The sequence below is a fragment of the Euprymna scolopes genome, chromosome 33, assembly GCF_053919585.1.
Source record: "Euprymna scolopes isolate OS-2025 chromosome 33, ASM5391958v1, whole genome shotgun sequence".
NCBI classification, from domain to species: domain Eukaryota; kingdom Metazoa; phylum Mollusca; class Cephalopoda; order Sepiida; family Sepiolidae; genus Euprymna; species Euprymna scolopes.
Window position 1 is genome coordinate 5,507,409 of NC_136514.1, and position 17,963 is coordinate 5,525,371.

Consider the following 17,963-nt stretch of genomic DNA (forward strand, 5'->3'; position numbering starts at 1 on the left):
AATAAGTCACATGGGTTAGCCATCTGCAGCAACTTATGATGATTGTTTGTAACACTGAAGGAGATGGGCTGTTCATTGGGTTGTACTTTTCTTAACTTCATTCTAAACTTGGCACACTGCCACTGAGATCTAAGAGACTATCATGAATTAAGAGTCAAATTTGTAGGGGGCATGCTAAGAAGAGAGTTGTGTAGCAAGATGTTTGTTCACATTACATTTAAAGTTATGCATTTGGGTACAGTCAAGGGAACATGGAGGGAATTGTAAGGCAAGCAGTTCAAGGAAAGAAGTTATCAAAATAAGTTTTCCTGCATCTGGGGAACTTCTTCAGCGAAAGGGTAGGATTTTGCTGCTTGTCAAATATTGACTTCTATATCATTCTTCAAATCAGTTATCTGGAGAAAATCTTGACAAAGATGAAATGTTGATAAATATATAATCAGTTTTCGTTTGTTTTTTGTTTGTGTGTGTGTAATTTTTAGCCAAAATTTACTTATTAAATTTCGGAAATGTTCATATACCAATTGAATCAAAGGCAATATTAATTGACCCAGTTAATTAAGCTCAATGAAGATTAGTTGGTTGGTTGTTTTTGTTTTACGGCATATCAACCTTTTTCAGGTTATTTAATGCCGAATCTAGTTATTTTGAGGATTGATTTTTAATGGAGTATACTTGTTTTTTAAGTCGGATTCTATTTAACCCATAGTTGGGACCCTAACAGGTACTACCACTCTGGGTCAGAGTGGACCTGGGAGCAATGGCAATTAAAGGGTGGCTCCACACTCCCCAAGGCCCGCAAAGTGGGGCCTCACACTCGGATATAGTTTTAGGTCATATCCAGGACCAGCTCAATGAAGAAGAAATACATCTTATGATAAACCTGTGATAATATATTGTTGTTTTGGTGATTGCGAAATTATAATGTGTGTATATATATATGTGTGTGTGTGTGTGTGTGTGTGTGTGTGTATTAAATCTCCGAAACAGTGTTTCATAGTAAACAATTGATGATCCCTAGAAAACTTAGGACTATTGTGAATTCTAGAAAGCAAGTTGATTCAGCGATTGCAGGAAATTAAATGACTTACAGACAAAATAATTTTCCAACGAAGGATAAAAAAAAATTAAAGTTTTTCTTTTTTTTTATATCCTAAATTTCCTATATCGGTTTCAAGGTTAAAAAACTTCCAATATATATAAATCCAGGTTAAGAATGTATTCGTAAGATAAAAATCTTCCACCAGGTTTATATAATAGTGACCAATAATAAATAAAGCTATTTATATTAGTATTTATTTATACAAACATATACCGGCTATGCTACATTGGCATGACGATGTTTCAATTTATTAATAACTAAGATCTTGTCAGGCAAAAGGTCTGTCTTTTCACCTAGGTGTTCATGTTTATATTGAAAAGATTTTTCAATATAAACATCTAAATGAAAAGACTTCTCTTCTAGGTCGACGTGGATGCAGTCTTAATTTCAGATGGCTGACTCTAAGAATCTAGAACAACTAACTCTTCAAGTCTAACATAAACAAGTTTTTGATGAACCGTTCCATATAAGTTAACAAATATACCGAATTTCAATTATCAACGATTACTATATTGTCCAATTTCTACTGGGCACTTTTTAACCCTTGTACTCGAGTGGCCTCTTGACCTTGATAAGTGGTGATGCCTATGTAAAAAAAAAAAAAAAAGAAAGAAACACACACGAGTGCAATCATTATACAAGCGTTAGTCCATCATAGTTCCATCGATAAACCTCATAGAGGCAAGGGTTCAGGATCAGCTTGGTGTCATGTTTCACTGTTCTGAGCCAGGTTTAAAGCTGACCTCTGCATTTTTTTTCCAGCCGTGTGGAGGGGCTGGTTCAATGACTTGATAAAAACATTTGGGTGATGACAATGAACGTAACTGAACAGCAAAGATGGCTAAGATGAGAACTTGCATGACATACAAAAACAATCGTGGTTCTCAGCCGATGCCACGATGATGATTACTCAATAGATAGCCATTATTTGATTGTTGGATAAAAAAAAAAAAAAATAACAAATACGTTTTTACTGTAGTTACTTTAATAGATGAATGTGTTGGTGCGGTTCAAAAAGCAATGTTCAACTAATGTTTATTATACTTATTTAGAAATATAGAAATGTTTTTGTGTTTAAATTAACCAATATAAAAGAAAATGTTGACCTTTCTATTGTTTTCTAAGTCTGGGGCGTGTGATGGAAACTTGATCTTATTTTGAAGTCAGCTTTACCCAATTTATGCAAATAACAATCCGAATGATTAAAAAGAAATTTTAAAATCAAAACATTTCCACAGAGAACAAAACTTCTGATTAGAATTTTTATTTATTTATTTTTTTTTTTTTTCCTAATTCAGACTACCCTACTCATTTTGGTTGTTATTTTCACAACGTTTCGACTGATGTAACCTCAGACCTTTTTCAGGTGTATCTATTTGAATTTAAGAAGCTTTATATTGAAATCAGGATTTGTACTCAATTCATGCTAAAAAAATCTAAATGATTAAAGGAAAAACTTAACATAAATCATAAAACATTTCTCCAAAAAAGATTGCAAAATAACAATCAAATATTTTTTTAGAGGAAACATATGTCCAGTGAGTTTTCTTTATATATATAAAAACATAAACGACGCCCTAATATCTTATAAAAACTAATTTAATTTTAACTCCTGTTTCAATATCGATTCTTTTTTTGGCCTGATGAAGTGCTATCCCTGAATTAGGATTCCACTGAAATATGTATGCACATATGTAACCAATAATGTTTGCATAATAAACAATATATATATATATATATATGGTACAAACTTCGCTTTTGTATAAGCAATATCGTCTGAAGAGGTTTTTAGTTACTTGTAACTGGTTGACCGAAACACGCTCATGAATGTGTAGTGACATATTAATACTTATGTAAAACAAATAAAAAGTGTGTATAATATACACATATATATATATATATATATATATATATATATATATATATGTGTATATATGTATATATTGTAGAAATTGGCGGGGATATATTTCTTCTTTTTCTCCTTCCTCTTCTTCCTTTCTCTTGAGTTTACTTCACTGCTGCTGTTGTTGGTCATGTGACTAATTTTGGTTGAACTGCACATTCCAGCATTTTGTGATAAAATTCAAGCTGAGGTTAAGTTGGAGTTTAACACTGGGTTGATGTGCAATTTTCTCTCCGTCTAAACAGGATGTTAAAATATTGAAGTTAACTCGTCTAAGTTACCTCGCGAAGTTTATAATGTTAAAGTGATTTCGTCTAACTTAACTCATGAATTTGCATCTTGCTGACAGAAATCAACTTCAAGTAAATCCAAGAAATCTGTCGAGGACTTAGGTAAACATGTTGGAGACACATGTGGGAAATATTCTCAGTAGGAAAGATTGAATATGCAGTGGAAGTGTCTATCACTATAAGTAGATATTTTCTTCTAAGGCTTGAAGAAAATGGATACGTCTTAGTTGCAGTTTTCCAAGTCAAATGAAACAAATATTTTTATCCTGACCAGACTCAAGGAAGGAACTTAGAAAGTTTTTTTTTTTTTTACTGAACTCCTTGCCTCATCAGAGAACATTATTATACGAGGAACTATGTGTATTTCTTTTCAGGTTATTCCTTCAGGAAAATGAGGAAATAAATTCCTTGCTATAAAAGAACACTCTCGGAACATTATCTTCAGATAAGTTATCTTTGTCGGCAGATATTTCAACTGATCTACACAAGTAGACTTTGATTTAAAATGGATGACATTACCAAATGTAAGCTTAAATTGTGACCAAAGGGAGTGAACTCTTTTCGACTTTGCTAAAGTATTTCAACCTTTCTAAAAAAATAATCCTATGCTAGTTGAAATCTGATATCACAGCAGTAAGTAAAAGAAAGCCTTCTCAACCCATCTATCTTTCATAATTGTTACCACACAAAGAACTTTATTTTTAGCTGAGAGCAAAATCTTAGCAGCAGACAGCTCGTGAAGTTCTTTTCTTTAATAAAAGTGTTTGTTTGTTTGTTTCTATCCACCAAGTCTTTTCTCTTCTCATTTTTTTTGTTGCTTTTCTTTGTCTTTGTAACGTTTTATATGTCGAAGTGACATTCATTGAAAATGATAATTTCAATATATATATATATATATATATATATATATATATATATATATATATATATACCAGGTGCGTTTAACAAGTTTCCAGACTTTTTTCATATGGGAACTTTTATTAATAGTTCACACATGAAACTAGTCCCTTCAAAGTAATCTCCCTTGGCTGCAATGCATTTGTACCATTCCAACAACTTTTGGAAGCCTTCATAGAAGTCCTCTTGTGTGAGAGTGTCAATGACCCGGGAAACTTATTTAAGGTATCTTTTATACATAAAAACATAAAATAGATTTACAAAGATAATATTTATCTTTAAAGTTGAACCTACCCAGATGATAAAAAGCTCAATATACTAGATAGAGCAATCAAAGAAATAGAAAAATTGATTATGAAAAATAAAACTGAATAAATTATAACATTTATTGATTCATCTTCAACAATGAATTACAAACAATGAATTTCAAGGAGGAAAAATCTTTAAATCATGTATTTTCAAAGAAGCTTTTTTCATCAGTATATAAAATTGTAAAAAAAAATACATCACATATCATAAATTTGAAAGCATATAAAAAATATAAAAGGAAGTTTGCTTTTTTCAAAAATAAAAATATTTTTACTGGAATAACAGATTAAAGCAAATCAACTGAAGCCAAAGGAAGAAACTGGAATCAAAGTGCGAATTATATTGTAAAAATTGTTAAAATTTGAAGAAAAAAAAAATCAAATTATAAACAAAGTTGCATTTAATAATATTCACAACGAAGATGTCATCTCAAGTGTAAAGGGATTATCATAAAATTCAAAAAGTCAATAAGCCCAAAGAAATTGAACTCCATAAGGTTAAAAAAAATATTACCAGCGTAACTCAATGTGTGAAATGAAATTTAAAAAAAAAAAAACAAACAGCTTAAAATAAAATAAAGATCTACAGAATTCCATGAAAATATCCGGAATATATTGTGTTCATAAGGGATCAATTGATTAACAAATCAAGTTATTAGTCATTTTTAAATATCAATTGAAATATTACTTGAAAAATTATTTTACAAAGACTGAAAGAGTTTGGAAAAAGTATATATATATATATAAAAAAAAAAAAAAATCTGCTTTTTTCCTTCTTCAGATTATTTTTTTTTTTTTCATCTACTATTTATATTCCACTAAGAAAAATATTCCAGATGACAAATAAAAATAATGTCCTTGTGACATATATATCATGAGAAAAAAATACAGCCTTCCTTTTCTGAGCAGTTTTAACTCACAGGATACCAATTTACACTTAAATTTCCTTTCCAATTAACGCATACCATAAGTCTTTGACTGCTACTGTAAGTCCTTTAAATCGTGTAAAATTTTCAATGTTACACAAAACGTTCGCACATTGTCTTATGCACGTGTGCTTTCACCAGTGAGCGATCAAGAGACAAATCAACAAAGTCTTTTTAGGTATGTTGCATGGTGGCTGGTCTTCATTCTTTAACACTTTTCCATGGATGGGTCGTGATCGCCTTGTGGTTGTGATCTTATGTTAAACTTGAGACAAATTTATTCCTGCATGGAAACACAATGAAGAAAACTTGCGGAGGTTTTAAAGGTTTTATTGGAGAGGGAAAGTTTCTTCACAATGGGGAGAGACTACCTAAGCTAAAATTAATTCCTTATGCGTTCTTCTACTTTAGGATTGAGAGACACACCCAGCAGACATAGAGGTGACATTTGTCTAGATTTTCTATATATTTCATATGCCTATTGCCTTTCTCACTTCCCAACTGACTAGAAACTATCCTGTTCTCCAAACACGTGATGTCATTTCAATGTAATATCATTTATAATTAACTTTGAAGAAATAACTCTTGAAACCTCGCTTCAATCACACCACCTGCAGCTGGGTCTATTTCCATTTCTTCTCAGGCTATTGTGAAATATACTAATGCAACCCTTGCTAAAATTCTGGTGGAAGCTTTTGGAAGGGTTCTTCAATTTTCTGCTAGCTAGTAATAAACCAAAGTAGTATTCCCCACCACTGCTAGTTAGTAATAAAAAGAAAAAGTCATATATATATATATATATATATTACATCATTACAGTTGTCTAAAACCATTTGCCAGTTGATTTACAGTAATGCCTTAAAAGCACATAGTTATTTTAGCTTTCAAGTCTTTGAATAAGTGTGGTTTGACTTCATACGAAATTGTTTTCACCTGTCTCCATAAAAAAATCTTATGGAGTCAAATTTGATGCATGTGACAGAAAAGACAATTATTCACCAATTTCAATCCATCTGTTAAGAAATTTAGCTAGGCATACAAAAAACACACACATATTATATATATATAATTTAAAGGAGATTAGAACAATAGTCTAAAGAGCTGAGTGTATTTCAATGTAACAGTGAAATTACTAGTTTAATTAAAATACAGGAAAGAGAAAGTGCTCGTTGTAATTTAGATATATAATAAGCTCGATAGGTAAATATCCTAGAGCTAATTCAATATTAAGTAATGTGATTGATAATTTAAAATTTAAAAATCAAATTATAATTAAATTAAAAATCCGTTTCATAAGAAGGAACAACAACAAAATCAATTATCTGTGTATATGATTGTATAGTTTGGTTTCCTAGATGTAGATCCACTGAAACTCGTGTGTTTATTAAACAGTGCTCAATGGCAGACAGAGCAAATATATATAGTATGTTTATTATACAAACATTATTGGTTACATATGTGCATAGATGTTTCAGTGGAAGCTCAATTCAGAGAGTGACACCTCATCAGATCACTTCTCTTTTTGGGCTGATAAGTCGGGTGTTGCTATATTGAGATCCCACTTGCACATTTGTAACTAATAAAGTTTGTATAATAAAGATATATATATATATATATATATATATATATATATATTGTTAATATTTTCCAGAGGTAAAACAACCAATGAAGTTTTAACAAGGTTAATACAATAGTGCTCAATACTGATGTAGGGCAAGATATACTTTTTATTTGTTTTAGATAAGCATTAATGCTTATCTAAAACAAATAAAAAGTATATATATATATATATATATATATATATATATATATATATATATATATACACATGTGTATAATATATATATATATATATATACACATGTGTGTGTGTGTGTGTGTGCATACACACGTGTATATATATATATATATATTTAAATATAACATACTTTTATGCACATAATAATATTTAAATAATATATATATATATATATATATATATATATATATAGTTATCCAAATGCGTGTTTTTGTTGCCTCTACGATTCATTGTGTTACATAGTAGAAACCCGACACCAGCAAGTCTCGATTAAAACCTTGAAGAAACTCAACGAATGTCTCTTTATGTCTTTCATGCATGAAAATGTTTCATTGGAGAGAATTTATGGAAAGCGAGACTAATGCATCTTAATAATTATTTACTTCTTTAACGTTACTGGTTAACTTAAGAAATGAGATTTGGTTCCAATGAAAATGTGATATTGGAAACTGAAGTGAAATACGACGTCAAAGATAAATCGTTCCACAAAAAAGCATCAAATTCTGAGAAAAGCCTTAGAATTAGTATATCACACTAGAAAACTAAGTTGATGAATCAAATTTTGCCGAAATATTACTGCTTAATAAAGCCCAGGACTTATTGGTTGGTGGTTATATATATATATAAAATCTGCTGAAACAGTATTTCATGGTAAACAACTAATAATCACTTAAAAAATAAATTATTACTGGTACTATAGTGAATTCGAGATAGCAAGTTGATGCAGTGATTGCAGGTGATTAAATGACTTCCTGACTAAATAGTTTTCTAACGAATGAAAAAATAATTTTTTTTTTTTTTTATGGTTTTAAAGGTTAAAAACTTCTAAGACACATATTATATATATATATATATATAATTTTACAATAACCAAGACAACAATATATCACGTTTACTATACGGATAAAAAAAAAATGGGTAAAAAATGGATGGTGACATTCAATGCTGCCAAGCCTAAGCTTGTTTCCTTTAATAATTAAACGAAACCTTCTCAACCACCAATAGCTAAAGATACATTACCTAAAAGTACTTCATGCAAACTCCTCGGTTTAACGTTCACAGGGAACAGAAGTTGGAACAGAAACATCAAGAGCATTGCTAAGTCCACTGCGAGGAAGATGGGCTCTCTCTACCGTGCTAAAAAGCTACTTACATCTGAAAGTATCCTGTACCTCTATAAGGCCACCATTCGCCCATCTATAGAATATTGTTGCCACATTTGGGCTGGCACATCTGCTACTAGTCTCTCCCTCCTGAACAAGGTTCAAAAGAGAGTTGCCAACCTAATAGGTCCTGAACTGTCATCTAAGCTTCAGCTTCTGTCCCATCGACGGAATGTTGCATCCCTCTGCCTGTTCTACAAGCATTTTAATGGTGAATCCTCTGACAAACTATAAGCACTTATACCCCTTTGACGTAAATACTCCCGACAAACCCAAAAAAACAGCAAAGTCCCACCCTTACACAGTAGAGATCCCTAGGTGTAAGAAAGCCTTCTACTCCCAATAGTTTCTTCTCCAGAACTGCTAAACTTTGGAATTCCCTTCCGGGTTCATGCTTACCCAACTGTACTGACATGCAGAAGTTCAAATTGTAATGTGAATAGACATCTTGCTGCTCAACTCCCTTCATAATATCCCTGCAACTTATGTCCCTGATAGTAGCCCCCTACTTCAAAGTGGCACTGTGCCTTGTTTGGGGTGAAAATGGAAAAAAAAATGAAGTTATTTTTTTTTCTTTTCTTTTAGTCGACAATAATGCTAACAGTGTTTTAAAATATGCATTTTTTTTTAACACAGGAATCACCACCTATGAAGGCCCGGAGGCCACTCGAGGATAAGGGTTAATGGGTATACATTAGTCAATGTGATTATAGCATAGTAAACGTGTAGTAGGAATTTTGTAAATTGGATTACTTATGGGGGCGGTTTATCAAGAACTTGTTTATGTTGGACTTGAAGACAATCAGATTGTAGTCAGCTGGAAAGCAAGCAATCAGAAGAGAGTTCCACAAGCGTGCAGTTCTAAGAAAGAAGCTTTGTTTGTGGAATCTACATTTAGGAGTGTGGGAAATTATTGATAGTGGTTTTGGCTAGACAAGTATTTTTCATGAAAGTTTGACGAGGGGGGACCATAGATTGAAGCTCAGACGAGCACTTGCCATGAAAATAACGATAAAGCAGAAACAGGCTCGCAGTGTCTCTTCTGTGGGGAAGAGGTTGCAGGAAAGAGAAAAGGACATCCCCCACTAGGCTACAAAGTCTATTTTGAACTCTGTCAAGGCAGGATAAGCTACTTCTAGCAGCTCCTGCCCTGATGTAGCAACAGTACTCCATCGTTCGCCGTACCTAGCTTTTATATAGATAGAGAATTGCATTGGGAGTGTGATATAGAATTATTTCAAATTATTTATCCTTTAAATTACAACATTGTATCAAGTTCTACTCAATTTTTTTCATTTTTTTTTTAATTTTTGCAACTAACCAAACAAATAGTTTAATTTATAAAAGAAAAAAAAATTATTTCAATTGATAACTTTTGAAAAAGCAGACGTTTACGTTTTAGTCATTTTTATTTCACTGTAAAGCACACTAAACAAACATGGCATGTTCAAAATAATAACCCCATTATTTTGGGTTGTTTTTGTTTTACAGCATATCAACCATTTTCAGATGATTTAATGCCGAATCCAATAATTTTGGAAAAAGTTTTATGCTTCAAGTTCATTTTATCTGCAAATATTTATTCATGGTGTTTGGTTTGGTTGTTTTGGAGAAAAAATTGTTTTCATTTTTTGACTTTGCAAAACATGATTGAGTTTTGAAAAGAGAAAGGAAAAAAATACTACTTCATGATCAAAAACCAGCCAATGTTTAAATGAATAGATTCTGACCCAGAAAACAGCAATTCTCCTTCTTTTATCAGAAACATTGCTTATAGAATGTGAGAACTAAATCACAAAATAAGGGAAGCGAGAATTATGAAGCTGACGAAAGTAAATCTAAAATCTACTTTTTACTCCTCTAAATGGTAGTGGGATCAGAAAAAAATAATACAATTTTTCATCCTTATTGGTTGTTGCTTCAACATTAAAACCAGATCATAGAGTCAGTCAGCTTTCTTTCTATTATTTCTTTCTATTTTCCAGAGAGAGGGAGTTGGAGGAAGAGATAGAGGAGAAGTCAGGAACGAGAAAAAGAAGTTCGAGAGGATGACAGAGAAAAATTTGTAAAAGATGTTACACGTTTTTTTTTTTTTTACAACCTTCAATTTTGTTATGTATACTTCCTTTCCCGAGGCAACACCGAGTAACCTTGCTAATCACATAGATGTCAGTGTATTAAGTAGAACAAACGGTTTGAGCATTGTTTGGGTATTGGAACAAAGCGTTGGGCAGAGATAAGGGAGGAGGGAGGGGTTCTTCCCTTTCTCTCTCTTCCTCCATACTTTTCCCACTTCCTCCTATGCCTTTTTCTTTCTTTCTTTTTTATCTCTCTTCCATATCTATTCCCTTGACCCTCTTCTCCATTCATTTATTTTTAGCAGCATCTTTATTAACTCCTGCCAACTACAAAACTTCCATTTCCTTAATGTAAAAAAATAGTAATAATCAACTTCAACCGCAAAGAAACTATCAAAACATTTTTTTCACAATTTTTTACAATGGCTGCCACAACTAGCTCGAATATCTTATGATGGGTATACAATAGTAAGATATCCTCGAACCATTTAAAAAAAAAGTGCAAGCAAGTTGGACCGGAAGTACGTCTATTATAAAGTTCGCTTGGCAAAAACAATTATCATGTTTGCATTACCACAATTATTAACGATTTTCCACAAAACGTGAGTTCCTCATTTTTGTGATTCGATGCATTTTCTATGAAACCCAATATACATACTTTTATCTTTCACTCTTTCAATGGTGTCTTGATGCTATAAATTATTGTCATGCAGAAACGAGAAATACAGACATACGAGGTCATACAACTTTATTAATAAGAGACCCTAGTTGCATTTACCTAGCGTTGCATATGTGGAGCCAAATTTCTTGAGAAAAATCATTGAAAAATAAAACCATTTTTTTTAATTGAATTTTTAAAATAAGTTTTAGTTTTCCTTTATTTTTGGTTTCCTATAAATATTTGATTAATCTAATATATAAAAGCGAAAATGTGTGTGTGTGTGTGTGTGTGTGTTTGTATGTCTCACAAAAATTGTTGACACACGCACCAGATTCTGACAAGATCGATATCGTTTTGAAGCTCGATATCTTGGACGGCAAATATTGAAAAATTTGCCCCAAAACATTAATTCTTTCATCCTCAACTTGGCCGATTTTTACAAGGAGGGGGTTGCTTTTTTCATCGACATTTCCGCAAGTCATCGTCTCCTTTCGATTGACTACACTTAAATCCAACACTCGCCACTTCTGGTTGCGCGATGGAGAAATCGGCTAAGATGTTACTTTTTTTTTTTTTCTCCCTTGTGTAACGGGTTCAAACCTACCAGCCAACTACCACTTTTTTTTTATAACACCTCTCTCCACCCGAACTGCCTACTGTTGTTTTGACCCCGCGCTACTACCAGTTTTTTAACCCCCCCCCTCTCCCCCGGGGTTCCTTACTACATCTCCACACACCCAGGCAACGTCAGGGATCTCTACTAGTCTATAACATAAAAGACAAATATCTGTTTTAGTGCGCGTTTGTATGTCTGCTGAAAACTTTTCTCATCCACATTGAAGCGGCACGAACGTGGTACCATTAGACAGCGTGATCTCTCAAATGCATAATATTGAAAAATTAGAAAAAAATCGTCAATTATTTCATGCAGAAATGTCGTTTTGTTTGAAGGGGAAGGTCAGTTAAAAATCCTGCTTTCGATGCTGTTTGCAAACTGCGCATGAGCAAACAGTAGTTTCGTCCTTTCATTTTTAAAAAGATAACTTTGCAGCATCATAACGTGTTGTTGTGATCTCATCGATAACGCATTCATTTGCGAACTTAAGTAATGCGAGTTCGCGCCCAGCACGCAGCATTTTTTTGTTTTTTTTCTTGCTTACAAAATTTTGCCTTCAGTTTTGCTTCTTAGCTGATAGCAGCTAAGTCCCGGTCATTTTTTTTTTTTTTTTTTACGATCAGGCAACGCCAGCCCCCCACCCCCTCTAGTCTATTACATAAAGAGCAAACAGTTGTATGTTTGTATGTTTCACTAAACTTGAAACATACTCAAACCTTTATAAAGTTGATTTTTTTTTTTTTTTTTGATTCGGCATAAGTCTGGAAAAATAATAGCTAAAATTTATGGAAAAAAAAATTCATTCTTTTGAGGTCAAATAGTCATTTATATTAATGTTATCAAGAATTCAACACAATTTCTAATATTATCATATAAAGGGAAGTAACCGATTTAAAATAAAAACAAGTGAATCATGCATGATCTCCTGTAAGTGCACAGTGAATGAGGCATAAAAATAAAAAATGACCAAGTTCAGCATTTGTCATCTCCCCCACATTTAACCCCAAAAGTTCCCAGGGGACGTTAAATCTTGGTGAAAATGAACAAACGGTGCAGCTTCAGGTATTAATATATGTAAATTTCAGTTCTGCACCATGCAAAAAAAAAAAAAAAAAGTGACTAAGTCCATGATTTGAGTTCAGCACCATGCAAAACAACTAGACATATACAGAAAATTTTCGACAAATATAGTAAAATAGTCCCAAAAAAAATGGAGTGTTTTTATTAGCCCTAAACGAGCCCCTGGAGCACACCCAAGAGTTATCGCAAAGTATAGACAAATAAAATTATATAGAAATCAGTTAGTTACAACTTTTCAGAAAGTTTTATAAAAATCCAAGGAATCAATATTTTTAATAAGTACAAAAGTGTCGATTTTAGCCATTTTAACCCGAAAGGCACCCGGGGGGGGGGGGGGCAACCGGAGTTTTCCCAGAAAATCCGTTCTATTACTTTTTTTTACTCATATTATGTTTAATGTTTGTGCAAAATTTCAAAAAATTCTAAGGCGCACTTATTGAAACAAGTAGGAACGGGCGAACAGACAAGGGTGAATTTACAGGTCCACCCTCCTTTTGTCAGGGACCAAAAGTTTTCGGAATTATTTTCCTTATGCTGACTAGAGTTGTGTGTGTATGTCTAAAGTAAGGAATGGGCTGGACAACGAAGAGAGGAGGCAGAAAATTGGGGAGAGGGGATAGAAGTCATGTTAGGGTACTGTTGGATATCTCTGCTAGTGGGTAATAAAAATAATTCAATGTGTATTCACCCAAACAAGATTTTGTCTGGTAGTTTTATTCATACAGACAATAATAATAGTGATGACAATAATAATAGTGATTATAATAATAATAATGATGATAATAATAATAATGATTATAATAATAATAATGATAATAATAATATAGACCAAGGCAAGATCACATCTAAGCAAGAAATAAAGTGATTGGGGGTGGGGTGGGGGGTCTCAACACCCTCCTCCTACAAGTGTAATGGGTGTACATATTTATTCAAACATATCTACAGATGCCCTTATCCTTTCAACCAGGCTTTCCTCTCTCATAAAGCAAAAAAGTAAACATTAAAAAGAAAACAAAAAAGAATGACCCCCCCCTCCGCCAAAGCCAGGCTATTATCAGGAGTTCCTTCCTCAAAGTAATAGCCCCACCCCACCCGATTCCTTTTCTCAGCCCACTCTAACCCCCAGAGGCGGAAGAAGTTCTCTGGTGTTTTGCAGACAATCTAATGAGCTTTGAAAATAAAGAGAGAAAAATACACACATGGGATTAAGGCGGCAGGGGGGGGGGGAGAGGATGATCATATAAACTACTCCCCTCCCATCCTGCTTGTAATCTCTAAATTGACAATGGAGGCAAGATGGGGTGGGGGGCGCAGTGGCCAATTTACAAGTATAGAGGCCTTAAACTATCAGAGATGGAAGAATTAGCTGGAATAAAAAGAGTCAACCTGATTCTAACTTCCTATAACATGTTGTACCTATTTACTATGCCTCCCCACGGGACAGAGTTAGACACCAGGGTAAGGTCGCTACGGACTGAATAATTGGGTGAAGCGAGTTCGAATCCAGTCCATTCCACACAAACCACTTTCATCAAAACCCGTACATGACCTTGTGTCTAACCTCTTGGAGAGGAGGTAACAAAAATAACAGGATTTTATGTCTGCAAGCTCCATTAAGAGAATTTTGAGGCTTGTATTACAAACTACAGAGGTACGAAAAAGTTGTCAATATATATATATGTAACAAATAAATGTTATCAAAGGCAAGGTGTTTTTATTTAATGTAAATTGTTTATCCAGTTCAAAAAACAAGTAATACTGAGCGCTACCGGAGAACAAGAAAAAATGGCTGCAATATCTCTTTACATCTTTGAAGACTCGACAGGGACTTCAAAATAAGAAATAAAAACAAAATGGTGGTAAACCCACCTAATAAATGTTACCGTAACATTTATTAGGTGTATTTTTACCACCATTTTATTTTATTTCTTATTTTGAAGTAATTATCGAGACTTCAAAGACGTAAAGAGACATTGCAGCCATTTTTTCTTGTTCTCCGGTGGCGCTCAATATTACCTGTTTTTTTTTATAACCGAATAAACATTTTACATTAAATAAAAGCACTAAAACCTTGCCTTTAATAACATTTATTGGGCCACCGACTTAGTCGGATTTGGACCTTAGAATTCACCCTTGTTTATTATATATTTGTTTTTGACAACTTTATTGTACCTCTGTGGATTGTAATACAAACTCGAATTTTTCATTCAGTAAAAAAAAAAAAAACTTTCTCTAGCTTCATGGAATTTTTTGTATTCAAATTTTTAAAATTTTATTTTATTTTAATCATTCCATTTAAGTATAACTGGTCCTGGATATGACCTTAAACTATATCCAGTGGTGAGACCCCAGCTTGCGGGCTTTGGGGAGTGTGGAACCACCCCTTAATTACCATTGCTTCCAGGTCCACTCTGACCCGGAGTGGTAGTACCTGTTAGGGTCCCAACTATGAGTTAAATAGAAACTGACTTAAAAAAAAAAAAAAAAAAAAAAAATATATATATATATATATATATATATATATATATTTTTATTAAAAACTTTTTCTTCAAAATCACTGGATTTGGCATTAAATGACTTAAAAAGGGTTGATATGCCGTAAAACAAAAACAACCAACCAACTATTTAAGTATAAAATCAATAAAAATCTTTAAATGCTTTGAAAAAAAAAAAAAAAAAAAAAAAAAAATGAGTGGAACAACTTAAGAGGAAGTTAAAAACAAGAAACCGGTCAAAGAATAAGAACACCTGCAACTGCATATACATGTGTATGCATCTATGTACACGAATTTAGGAAAACTCGTCCCGGGAAAACTCGTCCCGGGAAAACTAGTCTCCGGAAAACTCGTCCCCTTTCGCTAGGTAGGAAAACTGGTCCCTTATTGAATAAATATCGATTGAAAACACATTTTATGATCGTTCTTGAAGGAGATATTGTTTTTTAAAATAAACTATAGCCCCCCCCCATAATATTTTTTTTTTAAATATTTTTACTTGTTTAATGTTTTTTTTTTGTTTTTTTGTTTTTTAAATAAAATCGATTTTCTAAGTGTCCGTTTTCTACCTAACTGGCTAAGTTCTTAGTGGTTTAACTTATTTTAAAGCGTTTATTATGTTCATACAAAGTTAATTACAAATTTTTTTTTGTTCTTATTTTAACGATGTTTTTTGGAGTCATAAAAACAATAAAAAAAACAAAACCCAAAAATTAAAAAACAGGGAGCGATTCGATTCTTCGTTACGCTTTTGGTTTTGTTTTTTAATTATGATAGTTTTTTGTTGTTATGTTTTTGTTTTCTGTCATACCAAATGCACTCATGCGTTATTTAAAATTATGATTTTATCAATTATCAACATTTATTGTCGTCCTGTTAAATTTTGCAAAAATTAACTAATAAATTAAAAGCGAAATATTTTTTTGGCGCGAAAGATGCCATATGTGCTAACAATCTCTCGTTAACTCATTTTTAATTTTTTTAATTTTTACTTCAAAATTCTAAAATCAATCATTAAGAGAGAAAGTAATCACTAAATAAATTTATTAATCAATTTTATTGAAAACTCCGCTATCGTTTATCAAGAATCTTTTTAATTTCATTTTTTGTTGGTTGCTTTTCGAAGGGAGATATAGGTTTTATCCCCCCCCTCTCTCTAAATTATATTTTAAAAAATATTAAAATTTATTATTTTCTTTTTAAAACCAAATCTCCCTCAGTAATTTCTTTAATTTTCTATTTTTTAGACATTATCAAGACCCCCTAAGATGTGATATACCGGGCATTATTTCTCGTTCTCCCGTAACACTCGGCATGTTTTTTGTTTGTTTTCTATTTTTTTTTTCTTTACCAAATAAACGATTCCAAATAAATTAAATAAACAACATAGTCGGCGAGGTAGAAAAATCGATTTTACCCTTTTATAAACAACAGTATATAAGTAAATTCTTTTTAATATAAAAAAAAAAAATATGCGGTCTCGTTTATGAACATAATAAACGCTTTTATTAAAAATACAAAAAAAAAAAAACATTAAACAAGTAAAAATATTTTAAATAAAAAATATTATGGGGGCTATAGTTTATTTTAAAAAACAATATCTCCTTCAAGAATGACCATAAAATGTGTTTTCAATCGATATTTATTCAATAAGGGACCAGTTTTCCTACCTAGCGAAAGGGGACGAGTTTTCCGGAGACGAGTTTTCCGGAGACGAGTTTTCCGGAGACGAGTTTTCCCGGCACCATGTACACACATGAATTTACGTGTATGTGGATGCATTTTTAAGTGTGTACGTATACAGATTCATTTATGTGAAAGTGTGTGTGCTTAATATAGATACAGTTGTGAGAGGCAGTGTGTGTGTAGGTATGACATTAACAAAGGCAGAATTTTTGACTCCTAACAAATAATAACAGTAAAAAACTGGTAAAATAAATTTATTCATGGTAATTTTTATTGCATTCACAAGATGGTGCGCACCATTTTTCAAGGTTAAAGTCAATAGTCAAGGTCATAGCCTATGTATATACTCCTCCACCGCACTGGACCGATCGTAACCAAACCTAGCATGATGATGGTCTCCTACCTAGGGATGTATCACACCATTTTTCAAGGTAAAGCTCAAAGATTAAGATCATATTTGGTGCGGCTCTTAGAACATCCAATTACTGAAATGGTGCCCAGGAAGCAGGTACCCAAACGTACAGCAAAGTCCCGGGTAAAGTGCGGGTATCTTTACTAGTGTTAAATAAAATCAAATTTAATCATTTCTTTCATTATCAAGTTACGTACATGCAGATCTTAATATAATTTTTAAAAATCTCAGCAGCATTCATCTAGGCGGGTTGAACTAGCTCCCTCTGGAGGAGGAAGTTTCATAGGAATATCAAGTTCACAAGCAGTCTCCAGTTCCTTTTATCACGCATCTGTTCATATATATATATATATATATAAGTACATATTTTGTGTTTAGTAAACTCTGAAATTAATTAGATGGTGATTATGAATTATGGAACACAGTAGCTGAGCATAAAGGTAGGTAATGTGAACTATATTTTATTTTATTTTTAACTTGGCGATAAGCATTAATGAATGTAAGGTAGTAGTGTAGTAATCGTTAATGGTGTAAATTGGGTAGAATTT

At 32.5% G+C, this 17,963-nt stretch overlaps 1 protein-coding gene across 3 annotated transcripts in view; it reads right to left on the bottom strand.

Moving 5' to 3' along the window:
- The window catches only part of LOC145258119 (PP2C-like domain-containing protein CG9801), a 372,863-nt gene that overhangs the window by 204,895 nt on the left and 150,005 nt on the right, over positions 1–17,963 (bottom strand). The gene's annotated exons all lie outside the window — the stretch shown is intronic.